Below are 12,747 nucleotides of genomic sequence, written 5' to 3' on the forward strand. Positions count from 1 at the left end.
GAAGCCACCAGATTCTTGTCAAAACAATAGTGTTTGCATGTGACTTGGAGTCATACCTCATGTAGTTAATAACTGTAGCTGTTTGGGTTTTTTTATATATATATGGATACAAACCAAGAGATAGCAATGGGCCTGGAGGATTTTTTGTTTGTTCTTTGACTACCCTGACTTGGTATGGGCGAGCACTGTAAAGCCGGTGTTTTCATCTTTGCACTGTTCCTTGGGTTGCAGCATTTTTTTTTTGGCTGGTAAAAGTAGTAGCCTTGACTGTTTTCTTTACTTACCCTTCATCTAAAGCCTATTTTGGATGTCAGTTGGGGAGTGCTAAGCGGGAGTACAAGATGTTGCACTATTTTTCTTATTAGCAGATGGCCTTGCACGTTTCCTAAGATGCAAAGACTGTGGTGGGATCAAACTCTGGCAACAGTTAACACACAGGAGACTGACTTTTTAGTTCCTTTACAATTACACCTTTAAAAATGTAAGGTTTTGGAATTAAAGTGATCTATTTGCTGTGCTGTTTTGATTTTTGTGGGTTGGTGGTTTTTTTCTTGTTGTTGTTGTTCTGTGTCCACGTATATGCACTGGTCATAGGAATTCTGTTCAAGATAGCTGCAAAAACACCCGAGGAATAATTTTGGACACACATGATCGCAGTGTTCTGGCTTTGAGAGTCACTGAGTTGGAATCTGCATTCATGCCTTAATTGGCATCAAACCTTTTCTTCCCTCTCCAGAAGCCTACTTGCACCTACAGAAACTGACTCCACCAGGGTATTTATGACCTTATGAATTACTAAGTTTTTGCAAAGGCTAATTGAACTAGTTTCTTTAGGTGAAGAAGAATTGTCACAGTGAAATAAAACATGATTGAGGGCCCAGAGGCCTGTGCATTGTATTGGTCTCATCTCAAAATGTTGAATCCATATTTATATTCCAGAGGGAAAATAATTAGGGGAGGGAAAGAACATAAGATCTGACTTACTTTCTACTACTTCTTTCTTGGTTGAATTGTTACAGATTTTTTTACTTTAAATGTACTGTAGGTTTTTGGTTTGTTTTTTCTTGTGTTTTTTTGTTTGTTTGTTTGTTTTTTTAATGCTTATTTTGGCATATTGGTGATTATTTAGCAGTTCTTTTGTGCTAAGATTGGGCAATTAATTTAGCGTAACTTAACCAAAGCAGTTCCATCAAACTTAAAATCTCCTTTGACCTACAGCACATATTTGAAGATTATTGTTGCACAGAAGACTTAATATAATAAATGGGATACCTTAATATAATAAATATAGGAGCTGTTGAATTTGAAAAGAGTTATGAACTCCTCACTACAACTGTCTTCCTGTTGTCTTTGCCTTTTCTTGTCTTGTATATGTTGACACAGTATTTTAACAAATAGTAAATTTTCCTTAAAATGCATATTAGGGGACACAACTGTTGCATTTGGACAACTTAACTTGGCTGAAAAGGGAGGAAAATAGAGACTACAGAATATATGTTTTGGAAATACTTAAAATGAAACATTTTGTTATGTGATCCATGTTTTATAAATAATCTGAGGTTTAAAGAGAAGTGGGATAAAGCTCAAACACTTAATAATCAGGCCCAAAGTAACAGTCATTTGTTTCACTTTCTGTCTGCGTTTTGTTTTATTTTGCTTTTCTGGTTTGCCTCTCCCCTCCCTCATATATGTTCAGAACAACCTAATTTTGACTTTCGGTTTGAGTACTAGACTGAGTAATCCATTAGTTGTGCAGCTCTATTGCATCTCCTTCATCCTTGGTTCAAACCTGTTCCATCCTGTGACTCTCACCGCAGGCATCAGATAACCTTGCTGGGAAATGATTGGAGTGGCATCAGTCCTGAAATCATCAGTTCTTATAGGAGTACAGGATTGTGGTGTAATGCTTTACCCTTTGTTTTCCAAATCTTCCATGAAACGTTAAACTGGTGATCTTCATCCGCACATCAGCTGCACCCTTTGCTCTTACGGTCTTGTGGACCAGAAATGATCTGTAGCTGCTGTAACTATTGGCTGACAATTTGAGGTTACCCTTCTCCCTTTCTAAGATACTACTTATAATCACCTGTGGATTAGTGGTGTAGTGAAAGGTTCTTGGTTAGATGATGTGGTAGCGAAGCATTGTATTGGCCCAAACACCCTGTTCTGCAGGTGGAGAAGCTGATATGGCAGCACAGAAGTGGGAAAGCACTGTGTGATTGGAGCGGTTTATGAACACCCTGTGGGTTTTTTTGTGAGGGTGCTGCATGGTGTTACATCAGATGAGATCAGGGAGTTCTGGCATGCAGCATGCTCCTATTAGAAGCAATAGTGATCTGATACGCAGGCCTGTGGAGCCATAGATGCTAGTGTTTATCTAAAAAAGCCTCACACTAGCAGCAAGACAGAGTGGAAACACAACAAAACAGAGTGGGATGAAATGGCATGGAAACTGAAACTTGCAGCAAGTCACTTGTCCCCTCTGGCAGTTCTAAAGGTGATTAAAGGAGAATCTGGAATAGTCCCTGTCACTCTAAAAGAAAGATGAAACAGATGTGTGTCCTTTCTCCTGTAATTCAACTTCTTGACACAACCCATGCTTTTGTTCAACAGACCCAGTTTGATGACGTCAATGCATTCTTCACAGCAGGGAAAAAAACCAACAGTTTTCAAACAAACTGAGCATTTCCTTAGACTAGAAAAGCAAATTGGCTGGATGCCTGGTGGCTCCCACAGCCAATCACTATAACCTTACCATAAATGTAGATGTGTTTCTATCTTAGACTTGATTATGGACATTATTTTAGCCATGGGACCGTCCTGTTCCAGTCCTACTCTACCAGTGAGTGCTGAGATCCTGAATGCTGCGATATTTAGCAAATATGTTGCACGTTACAAGGGCTCACTAAAAATTTGACTTTGTGACTTGATATATTTTAAATGCATCTCTTCTAAGTATTTTGCAGAGCTCTGTCTTCATCCAGAACATGCAGCAGGCAGCTTAGCTTCAGAGGTTGGCTGGTGCTCTTTTATCTTTTTTTCAGACTGATTGCTCTTAGTTGTTTTTTGAGGATGGTATTACTAATACTAAGATTATGCTTTATACTTGCAAAGCTTGGTGTACAGCAAAGGCTAACTGTCAAAGGTGTAACAGACACAGCGTAAAAGCTCTTGAGATAATGTGCTAGGGAGGCTAGATGTTCTTTGGAGGTGAGTGAGGAAGTGTTCAAAACTTTTCCCTTCAGGCACTGCCTGGACAGAGCACAGCTGCTTTAGTCTGTGACTAGTATTGGTTTCCTGCGCTTGTGAGTTACATCCAAGGCTGAATCCTTGTACTGAGGATGAGAGGGAAGATCTGTAGAGAAATGTCTGGAGCTAAAAGGTAAATGTGAGTAAAAGGAGGTCTTTAGTTCTGCTTTTAACCTTTGATCTGAAGATGGCAGTAACAGACACGCCAGATGGCTTTATTTCCGATGTTGAGTAAGAGACACCAAAGCAGCCACCCTTCAAGGAAAAAAGTTTTCAGAACAATTTTAAAATTAACTAAGTCAATTTTTATTAAAGGTGGTGATGGGGAGGAGAAGCTAAAGGAAACGTTTTTAAAAGAACTTGGCATACTACAGTCAATCAGGATTTCTGAAACTGTAAGAAGTATTACATCTTTTGGGATTTAGTTTCACCAGTTTGCTTTGCTCTGTCACACTCCTGTTTCTGCAATATCATCTGACAAGTGGGACTAGTACTCTCAGATAAAGCAATGCCTGGCCTGAGACTCCAAACTCTCTTGGGCGTGGTTTGTGTTTTTTTGATATCTCTTAACCTTTGACATTATGTGTGGGTGTGGGGGAAGGGACAGTGATGTGAAAAGTTTTATCCCTCCCACTAACATCTCAGAATGCAGTCTGGCATCCTTTGTGGCATCAGACGTTCTTCAGAGTGAGAACAGGATGCAGTGATCTCGCTCTGAATGTTTGTCTCCTGAGCACCGCTGTGCACTTTTAACCAGGGCTTGCGCTTCAGGTAGACAATCAAGAGCTAAATTCTGATGGAGAGGGGCTGTTGTGGTAAGAGCAAGGTTTGGAGGTGGTGGGGCTGTCACTGTTCCCTGCCTTCACCTACTCACCCACTTCTGCCACACATCTGGCACAAACTGACAAGAGGCCTGGGTAGCTTGTGCAGCTACAGGAGTGAGTCACATCTCTGTTCAGCTGCACAGCCCTCTGCCTAGTCAAGCTTTTATGAGCATGAAGCAAATGAAATGAGTATGTAGTACAGACTAATTTATGTTTCTATCAAAATGCCGTTGATTGTCGGTGGTTCTCATCAGCAATTAAATCTCCAGGGGTGGTCATAACAGGAAGGGATACACTAGTGTCTGCTGTTTGAAGCAGTCTGTTAAGTTCCTAGATGAGATGTTAGTGATATTTTTCAGCTGAATCATTTCTCAAATACTTCTTGGAAGCCAAGTATGTCAGAAGGGGCATCCCTTCTGCACTGCACAGTAGCTGCCTCTCCTGCTGTCAGCCAGCTGACGTGCAGGAATGGGAGTCCGGATGGGGGACTGCAGAGGGATGAACAGCAGAACATGCATTTCTGGTTCCATGGGACGTGCAGGAGAGTCTGGTGCCAGTGCAGGCCACAGCTTTAGCAGCCACAGGTTTCCCATGTGTTTCTCCCAACTCAAGGATGCTCAGAAATGCCCCTGTCTGTAGGTAGCCTGCTGAGAAGAGAGCAGTTCCTCAGTTTTTTGTGAGGAATGGAGAGGGACTCGCATTCCTTTGCTGTAATAATGTAAGAAAATTGTCTTAGCTTCTTGAAATAGAGGTTTTGGATGGAGTTCTCATCTCTCATTGCATCGCTTCAGTAAGCCATGATTTTACTTGAGATCGATAGTAATTTTGGTGTTGTCTTGAGTGAAGCTAAGATTTTGTATGCATGTATAAAACAGATGTAAACATACATTACATCAGTAACTGAGGACTTCCCTCCCCCTGGGAGGCAGGGCTGGCTGCCAGCCCCTTCTCCACCAGCCCCTGGCAGGGGCAGACCGATCTGCCTTGTCCTTGCCGCACGGCAGAGCCTGGAACATCTTGGCTCGGTGCAGTGGAGGGCTGTTGCTGTGTCGAGCCTGCTCCTTGCTCTCCCAACTACTGTTCCACTATTCCTGAGTGACCTGGTGCAAAACCCACATGTTTTCTTCTCAGGAGGCCTACCTAAAAAACAAGATGTGACAAAAACAAGTCTACAGAAGAATAACTAAATTATTAAGACCAAGGTAATAGGGAAGGTTTAGCCTTCGTGAAAAATGTAGCTTGTGTTGTGTAAACAGAAAAAAAAAAAGAAAAAAAAATGTTAGCTCTTTTTCCCGAGTGTGATTGTCCCCTGTTCACCCCAGCTTCTTCTGAGAAGGTCTGGCCATTTGCGGTGCATTTGGCGCTGAGGTTTTAATGCTATAAAACACTGTAGCAACACTGTTTGTTTAAATATGATTCAGAAAGGGGAACATGTTTATGCTGAAGACCTGTTAATTGCATAATTTTCTTTTATTAAACAGCTGTGCATGCTGCGTAATGCAGACTAACCAGAGTGCAGAGGAATTATTTATATTATGTTGAAGAGGTCTGAGAATTTGAACTTGTAAATTAATTCCTAGAGACAGCTAAATACAATGCAGTAAGTAACAGGCTCTAATTAGGAAGCTGAAAGAGTTGAATGTAATTCTGATCTGGAAACTGTCCAGGCATTTTCAAGATCCTTGGGCAACAGTGTTTTGCAACAGTGAAAGGAGTTACTATGTCTATTCAAGAAGTTAGTAGCAAGGAATTGAAAGAAAAAGAAACCTGGGAAGTACTTACAGGACGGACAACGTGGTAGAAACCATAATTCTGAGACAGATATGCAAACCCTTGCCTTTTATTTAGTGCAGTTACTGACTTGCAAGAAGAACAGAACACGAATCTGCAGTCCCGAAAACCGCAGTGAAACCAGGCAGATGTTAGCCTCCCATCTGTGGTATGGAGATGTGTGTCCAGCACAGTACCGGTCCCCATGGGCACACTGTAAGCGTGTGTGCAATACAGGATAGTATCGGTGATCTTATCCTGGTCAAGAAATGGATCAAAAAGCAGTTGAGGTTGGAGAACTCTCCAGCTGGGCTATAGGCAGATTAGACCTGAGTCCTGACAGTTTTCATCCCCAAGGCCATTGATGCAACAGTCGGTCTTGAAATAGGGTGGAATGAGCAACAGTTTCACAGAATTCTGTGGTTTTCCTTATTTCTGAATTATGGTTGTTTGTTTCAGAAATGTGTATCTAAGTCTCTCCTACAGTCATAAAAGGAAATGTTCCTTGATAAAGAATTTGAGCAAACAGTTAAAGGTGGGCATCTAAAAAACTTTCAGTGGAAGAGGAAAAAACCCTACATTTGGCTGGAAAATGCTGGTACGCTTTCAGAAAACCACCCAAATTATTAAACAAAAATGGCATATTATCTGTACTTTTCCCTACTTCTTATGACTGTCTGTAAGAAAGAGGAAGAAGAAACTACCTTACGTAACTAAGATGCATCTGCAAAGCAGAAGCAAAAAACCTGCCTGCTTCAGTCTTCTTGTGAGACTGAAGCATCGTTTCTTTGGGGAGAGGCTTTATAAACTGAGTGTGCTAGAGCACGTGTAGCAGCTGTGTGCCGAGTTCCTCCTGGCTAAGTGACCAACCATCATCGGCTGTCAGTCTCCTGTAGCACCACTGCAGATAACAGGAGGGTCCTCCAGGCCCAAGCAGCAGCCAGGATGTGTGCAGGCGGGTGGCACAGAGGCAGGCTGACACTGCACACAGGGCAGGGCAGAGCACCGGTCAAGTCCTGTCCTTCCTGCAGCCTGTGGTGACTTAGGCACCACTTTGCTGGGTGTGTTTGTCTGCACTTTGTCTTCATCAACCAACCAAAATGATACTCGGCAAAAGTGCGATGGATGGGGGTAGGCATCCTTTTGCACAGGTCAGAGATGCAAAGGGTTTTCTCAAGAATTCATATTATAAACAGGTTTCTGTTGGGGAGGGCTCAGTTTTATCCTAGATCTATAATGCAGATTGTAGTAAGCTATAAACACACACACATACTTTATCTGTGACGTTTATCCGTAACTTATGTTATTGTTCAGATTGCTGATAAGGGCATTAAGGTGCATAGGCAATGATGGGTAGGGAAGGTCCCACAGAATCCCACCCGCTCAGCAGTGATTTCCCTGTGCTGCTGTGCTGAGGGACTTTGCTAGACAGTTCTCATGCTACTCTGCATAGGTCGATCCTGCATTTGCCTTATTTTTAATTATTCCATATTTTAAGAACTGAAAGGCTTTAGAAGGCTTTTACAACTACCTTTGTAATATTTCTGAAAATAAATTTGACAAGAAGTAATTTTTATAAAGCCTTATTCAGCAGCATTTATTATATTATCTTCTTATTTTTTATTATTTGGATTGTGTATTGGCAGCTGCAATAGTTTGACTTGGAGTGGCGCATTCATCTGGCAAGTTTGTGATCAGCTCCTTCTTGCCATTACGTGCTTGAAACTTTTATTAAGCTGCCTTTCTCCCTGTTTCAGGAAAACCCCTTTAGCATTTTTAAGGACTAATGAAAATAAGTATTAATTGTTCTGGAGGCACTTTGGCCTGCTCTCTGGAACACCTGGATGGATGCAGGCTATCCAAATCTGCTGCACTATGCATGCCCAACTTTCCTGCTGGCTCTTTTCACGCCCTCCTGCAATGGAATCGAAACAGAAAATCCCAAACTGTTTTTCAATCCTTTGCATTGGTATCTGACTTTTTTTCTGGTGTGAAAATGCGCATGTATTAAGTAGGTTTGCATTTGCCACGTTATTTTTTAATATTCTGTATAACAGCATATACTTTCATATGATGGCATGCCAGTTCTAAAAGCATGTTTCCTTTTATCCTAAGGTATTTTTAAAAGTGTGTGTTCACTTTACTCACACAGGTTGTAGATTTTCCCTCGTATTTTTTGTACATTCTTCAGTTTATTGCAACATAGTGCTCCTTCCTTCACTGTGATACAGTGGTTCTTCTGTAGGCTTAAAAAAAAAAATAGGTCAGCTGTGCTTTCAGGAGTTTGTTTATAGGTTGTGCTGAGTGGCTCATACAGAAGAGAAGGAAGTTGCAGCAGGGCCATGTCTACTTGCCCTGCCCGGCAGCGACACCTAACAGCTCCGAGCGCCAGGGGAAAGGGGCTGGGAACCAGGGCTGGGCTACGTGCAGAGGCAGGTACCTGCTTGTTGACATTTGTGGCAAGAGGAGCTCCACAGTGTGCCATCATCCACAGCCCATGAGCAAGGAAGCTGTGTTGGTCACAAAAAGTGTAACTGGCACTACAGAAAATCACAAAATCGAGTAAGTAGGTCCTTTTCCTCACTGTTTGCTGGAGGGCCAGTCAAACTGGCTGATACAGGCACTTGAGCTTGTGAAGTTGTGTGATACAACTAGGCATGCAGAGTCCACGGGTTTAATCTGTAAGTGACAGCCTTATGAAACCTGCTTCCAACAAATTCCTCTGATGGGAATAATCTGATTTCTCATTATGTACAAGCTCATCTTGAAACCTTTCTTCTGGTGAGATAACAACAGGGCAACCGCTTCCAAAACCGTGGTGGGAACTTGGTCTCCTTATTGCTGTTAGTCTGGGAATATGTTGGTTGGGGAGCTTGGAAGTTACAGCGGAGGAAGGACCCCTGTGCTCTGCCTGCCCTATGCACGTGCCACGTAGGTTGGGCTTCCTTAGGAGTACAGGGCTTGTTTTCCGCAGCGATAGGGTGGGAAAATTTATTTTATGTTTTGACAAATTTAGATAGCATGTTACTGGAGAGGATCCGATGATCATCTGGGGGAAACTGTTCTCTCTTAGCTCTTAGGAGCTGTGCCAATGTAACATTATCGTGAAGCCTTGTCTACAGTGTTGTTTAGGACAGATATGTCTGCGTGAACTGCGAACAAGCTACTGAGGTGCTGCTAGGAGTTTATGCAGTGAGGCAGAGCTCAACCTTGGCCAGTGGCCTGAGGGCTTATCCAGGATCTCCGGTGGATTTGCAGCTCGTGGTATAAAGATAGTGTTCCTTTAGCTATCCTTCTGATATATATTTGATGTTTTCCTTCTAACATCAGGCACATCTACTCCAGCTGGAGTGTGAGCTATGAGAGCTGCCTTGCAGATAAAATGTAGAGTTTATTTCCATGGAGAATCATGGAGGGCATTCTATCTCTAAAACTATGTCTTTAAATCAGGCAAATTTATGGAGGAAAAATCTGTCTGCAGCTATTATGCATGAAGATATAGGTACAAATTCCTGTATCAAGAAATCCTTATGCTGCACATAAGGAAGCAGAAAAGATATAGGAAAAAAAATATCACTGTCCTGTTTCTTTCCTAAGCATCTACTCTCAGGAAATCTCAGAGACAGGATACTGAGCTAGATGGATATCAGCCTGACCCAGCAGGGCTCATTCTTATGTTCTATTTATTTATCTAAGAAGGGCGGGGAGAAAACCATTAGCTCATTTTTACTTTGAATACATTCATTTGATTTTGGATGAGGGATAACTTTACCACATTACCATGGAGGAAGATAACTTGTCAAGAAGGTGAAGGCAAATTTTGAATTAACATGCTTCATCACCTTAATCAAGAGGCTCAGAAGACAAACTCTATCCTCAGGCTCTTGAACAGCACTGGGAATGGCAAAGCTATTTCCCAAACTTTGTGGGTTGAAAACTGCTATATTTGAGAATTATTACAGCCATTTTGTTTCAGTTGTTAGAGAGAGACCAGTGCAAGAGCCTGACAATCACAGAGAAAGCTAGTTTATGGGTCTGACAGCTTATGGTTAATCTGACACTTTACAGATGCTTACTGTGTGACAGCTGCAATGAGTCAGATTATTAGAGAGACTTTCTGCTCCATAAAGCTTATTTATTCCCGTCTTTCTCAAAACAGGGGGTAGGGAAGTGTAAAGCCTATCAATGAGATAGAGGAGAGGGCCTGAAGCCAGACAAACCAAAACATTCAGAGATTCTGCTAATGCTACGAAGATGAAAGGAATCCCCAAATAAGAGGGAGCCAGAGACATATTTAGCAGAGCCTCATTCCTAACCAGCCGATTGGATGTAGGCAGGAAGGTCTCCACACACGTTTCAGTTGTTTTCCCTTATAAAGTAATGGCTTGTAATGTTATGAGCAAAGGGGTTACTTTATTCCCGGTTTTCTATAGCAGCTGGGATAAGTCTACAGCTTCTGCCCTCCTTTACCAAAAAAGTATGGCATCTACGAACTGGTGCGTGGCCTCCGAGCTGGCATTCTTCAGGCCAGCTGAAGCCCGTTCCCTAGGCATGGTGGCTGTGCTGCGGCTGCTGCGGAGTCCCAAGCACATTTTGTGTCCAGTCTGCATGAGTTACTGAAGAAGAAAGAGCTTAAGGAACTTGTAGCTAAGAGTTTCCACTGCTAACTTGAAAGATGCTTGAAGTCAGTAGGGAAGTTCCCAATGTGTGTGGGAGCTTTGCTAGTATCACTATAAAAAGATCAGGGAAAAGGGTATGAAAGAAAGAGACAAAATTACTTTTTCTGCTTATTTTCTTTTCTCTGATCATACTCTGGATGTGCTCCTGTGGTGGAGACTGCAAAATCATTTAGCATGGGCAAACAGAGAATTTCTCAGGGGAAGCCAAATAAAAGACATAGGTTTTGGCTATGGATACAACAAAAGAACTAGAAACTCAGGGTATAGACACATCAAGCAAATTTTGCTGTGGCGGTTTCTGTACACATGGGTGGGATAAATACTGAAAGATAGGCAGCAGAAAGGGGTTAATAAGTAACCTCCAGGGGGAAGTTAAACTGCTTTCAGGAATGGTGTTGTGTTCTTTTTCTTGCAAAAAATTATATATATATTTGGGCTAAGCTGCTATGTGTCTGTGGCTACAGAGCAGGGTTCAGAGGCTTGATCCCTAGCATTTAGGTTTCGTTCTCAGAAGGCTTGGTTTGTTAGGTTCTTATTCCTGTCTCATGCCAAGTGCATTCTCCCCTTCTCCCCTTCTCCCCTACCCCTCTGGCAGTGACCTATGTTGCTGACAAAAAAGGTGTAAACAACTAATGTAATTTTTTGCCCATGTGTTTTTTATCTGTAGTAATAATGTGTGTGATCATAACTTATGCATGGAATCATAAAAAGAAAGGAAACAGCTGTACTCCATGATGTCCCTTGAGCCGGACTGACCTAATTTCCTTGCATAGCTCACCTGTTTGCCTGCCTGCCTTCCTTTCCCAGCAGCTTCTGTAATGTAACGCCCCAGATCTGAGCTGCCTACGGAATGCCGGCTCTCCGTGGGGTGCTGCAGGTACGGCCGTGCAGCATCTCTGCGTTTTGCCCGTGCTGTTCGTGCGTATCCATCACTAGTGCTGAGTCAGCCTCTGGGCTTAATTCTCCTTTCTAGTCTGTGTAGCCCTGTCTCTAACAACTATCCATATGATAGGTCCCTCCAAACAGCTGGTGTCTTGTTATTATCACTGTAACGACTGCCTGCTCTGAATGAGACTCTGTCAGTGGAATGTTTTTCATAAGCACCCTGAAAGCTAGGATTCCCGTGTCTTTGCTGCCCGTGACAGGTAAGGTGATGTGTGATCCCCACCCAAGTAACCGTTCCACATAGCAGCCACGGGGCTGCTGCTGCCATCGTTGCCACCACCAGTAATTGTGGTACGCACCAGGCTAAGTTCACAGGAATTGTGATGAAGCTTAACAGAGGTGTGAAGGTGTCTGTGGTATCTGTGTGGCCACTGCCTCCTATAATACCCACGGAGTCCTCTTGCAGAAAACTGTTGCTGATATTTGTAGCTATGCTCAGGTGCGGTGTGAATGGTGTACCAGTTCTACTGAAGGGTTGTTTCCTTGGCTCTGCAACCTCATATATAGCATCATCACCACTAAGCTCTTTTGGGAGTGTGAACCTCTCCTCATTAAGGTGAAGAGTTTGGATTCTTCTGGATCTTTGTCCCAGTCTTGGTATTTCCAAGGAGTAGCAATAGATGATGCTTCTGAAAAACTTGGATTGTTTCCTCCAGTCTAGGAGATAATTGATGATTTATCAAAATCAGACATGATACTGCAGCAAAGGGTTCTGCTGTGTGAAATTCTCATTCCCTTTGACCTGAGTTCCCTGATCTAATACCATAGGTTCTATGCAAGGTACATGATTTTTCTCAGCTATGTTTTTGAGTGTTTGAAAACAAAGACATTTGTTTTGACTGTCCTTTGAGTGTCAGTTTGAGATATGCAAAATAGATCTATTTATATTCTCTGTTTTAAGTTGCTTACCTTGGTAGACTTTTTCCTTTTGTGGTTGTTTTTTTTTTTTTTTTTTAAAAAAAAGATTTCTTATCTTTTGCCTCAATGCTGGAAGTGAAATAATAAATAGCTTTTGCATAGCTCATGTTCCAGCACTTGTTAGCTTCTGTTTCTGACCCTCAAAGGCAGTTACATTCCTTAAAAGTTCCTTTCCTTAAAAGTTAAATTCCTTTTGGTCTTCAATCCATAATTCTGCCTATCTGCTATCTACTAGTGGCCTAATCCTTAAATCTCCACATCAGAAAAACTCCCACTCTGCTTTTATGGGAGACTTTCTTGCATTAAGGCTACTCGATTAGGCAGCAAGCACTCTGTAAGCAAACACACGATGCCCCTCCCTC

The sequence above is a fragment of the Falco naumanni genome, chromosome 9, assembly GCF_017639655.2.
Source record: "Falco naumanni isolate bFalNau1 chromosome 9, bFalNau1.pat, whole genome shotgun sequence".
NCBI lineage: Eukaryota > Metazoa > Chordata > Aves > Falconiformes > Falconidae > Falco > Falco naumanni.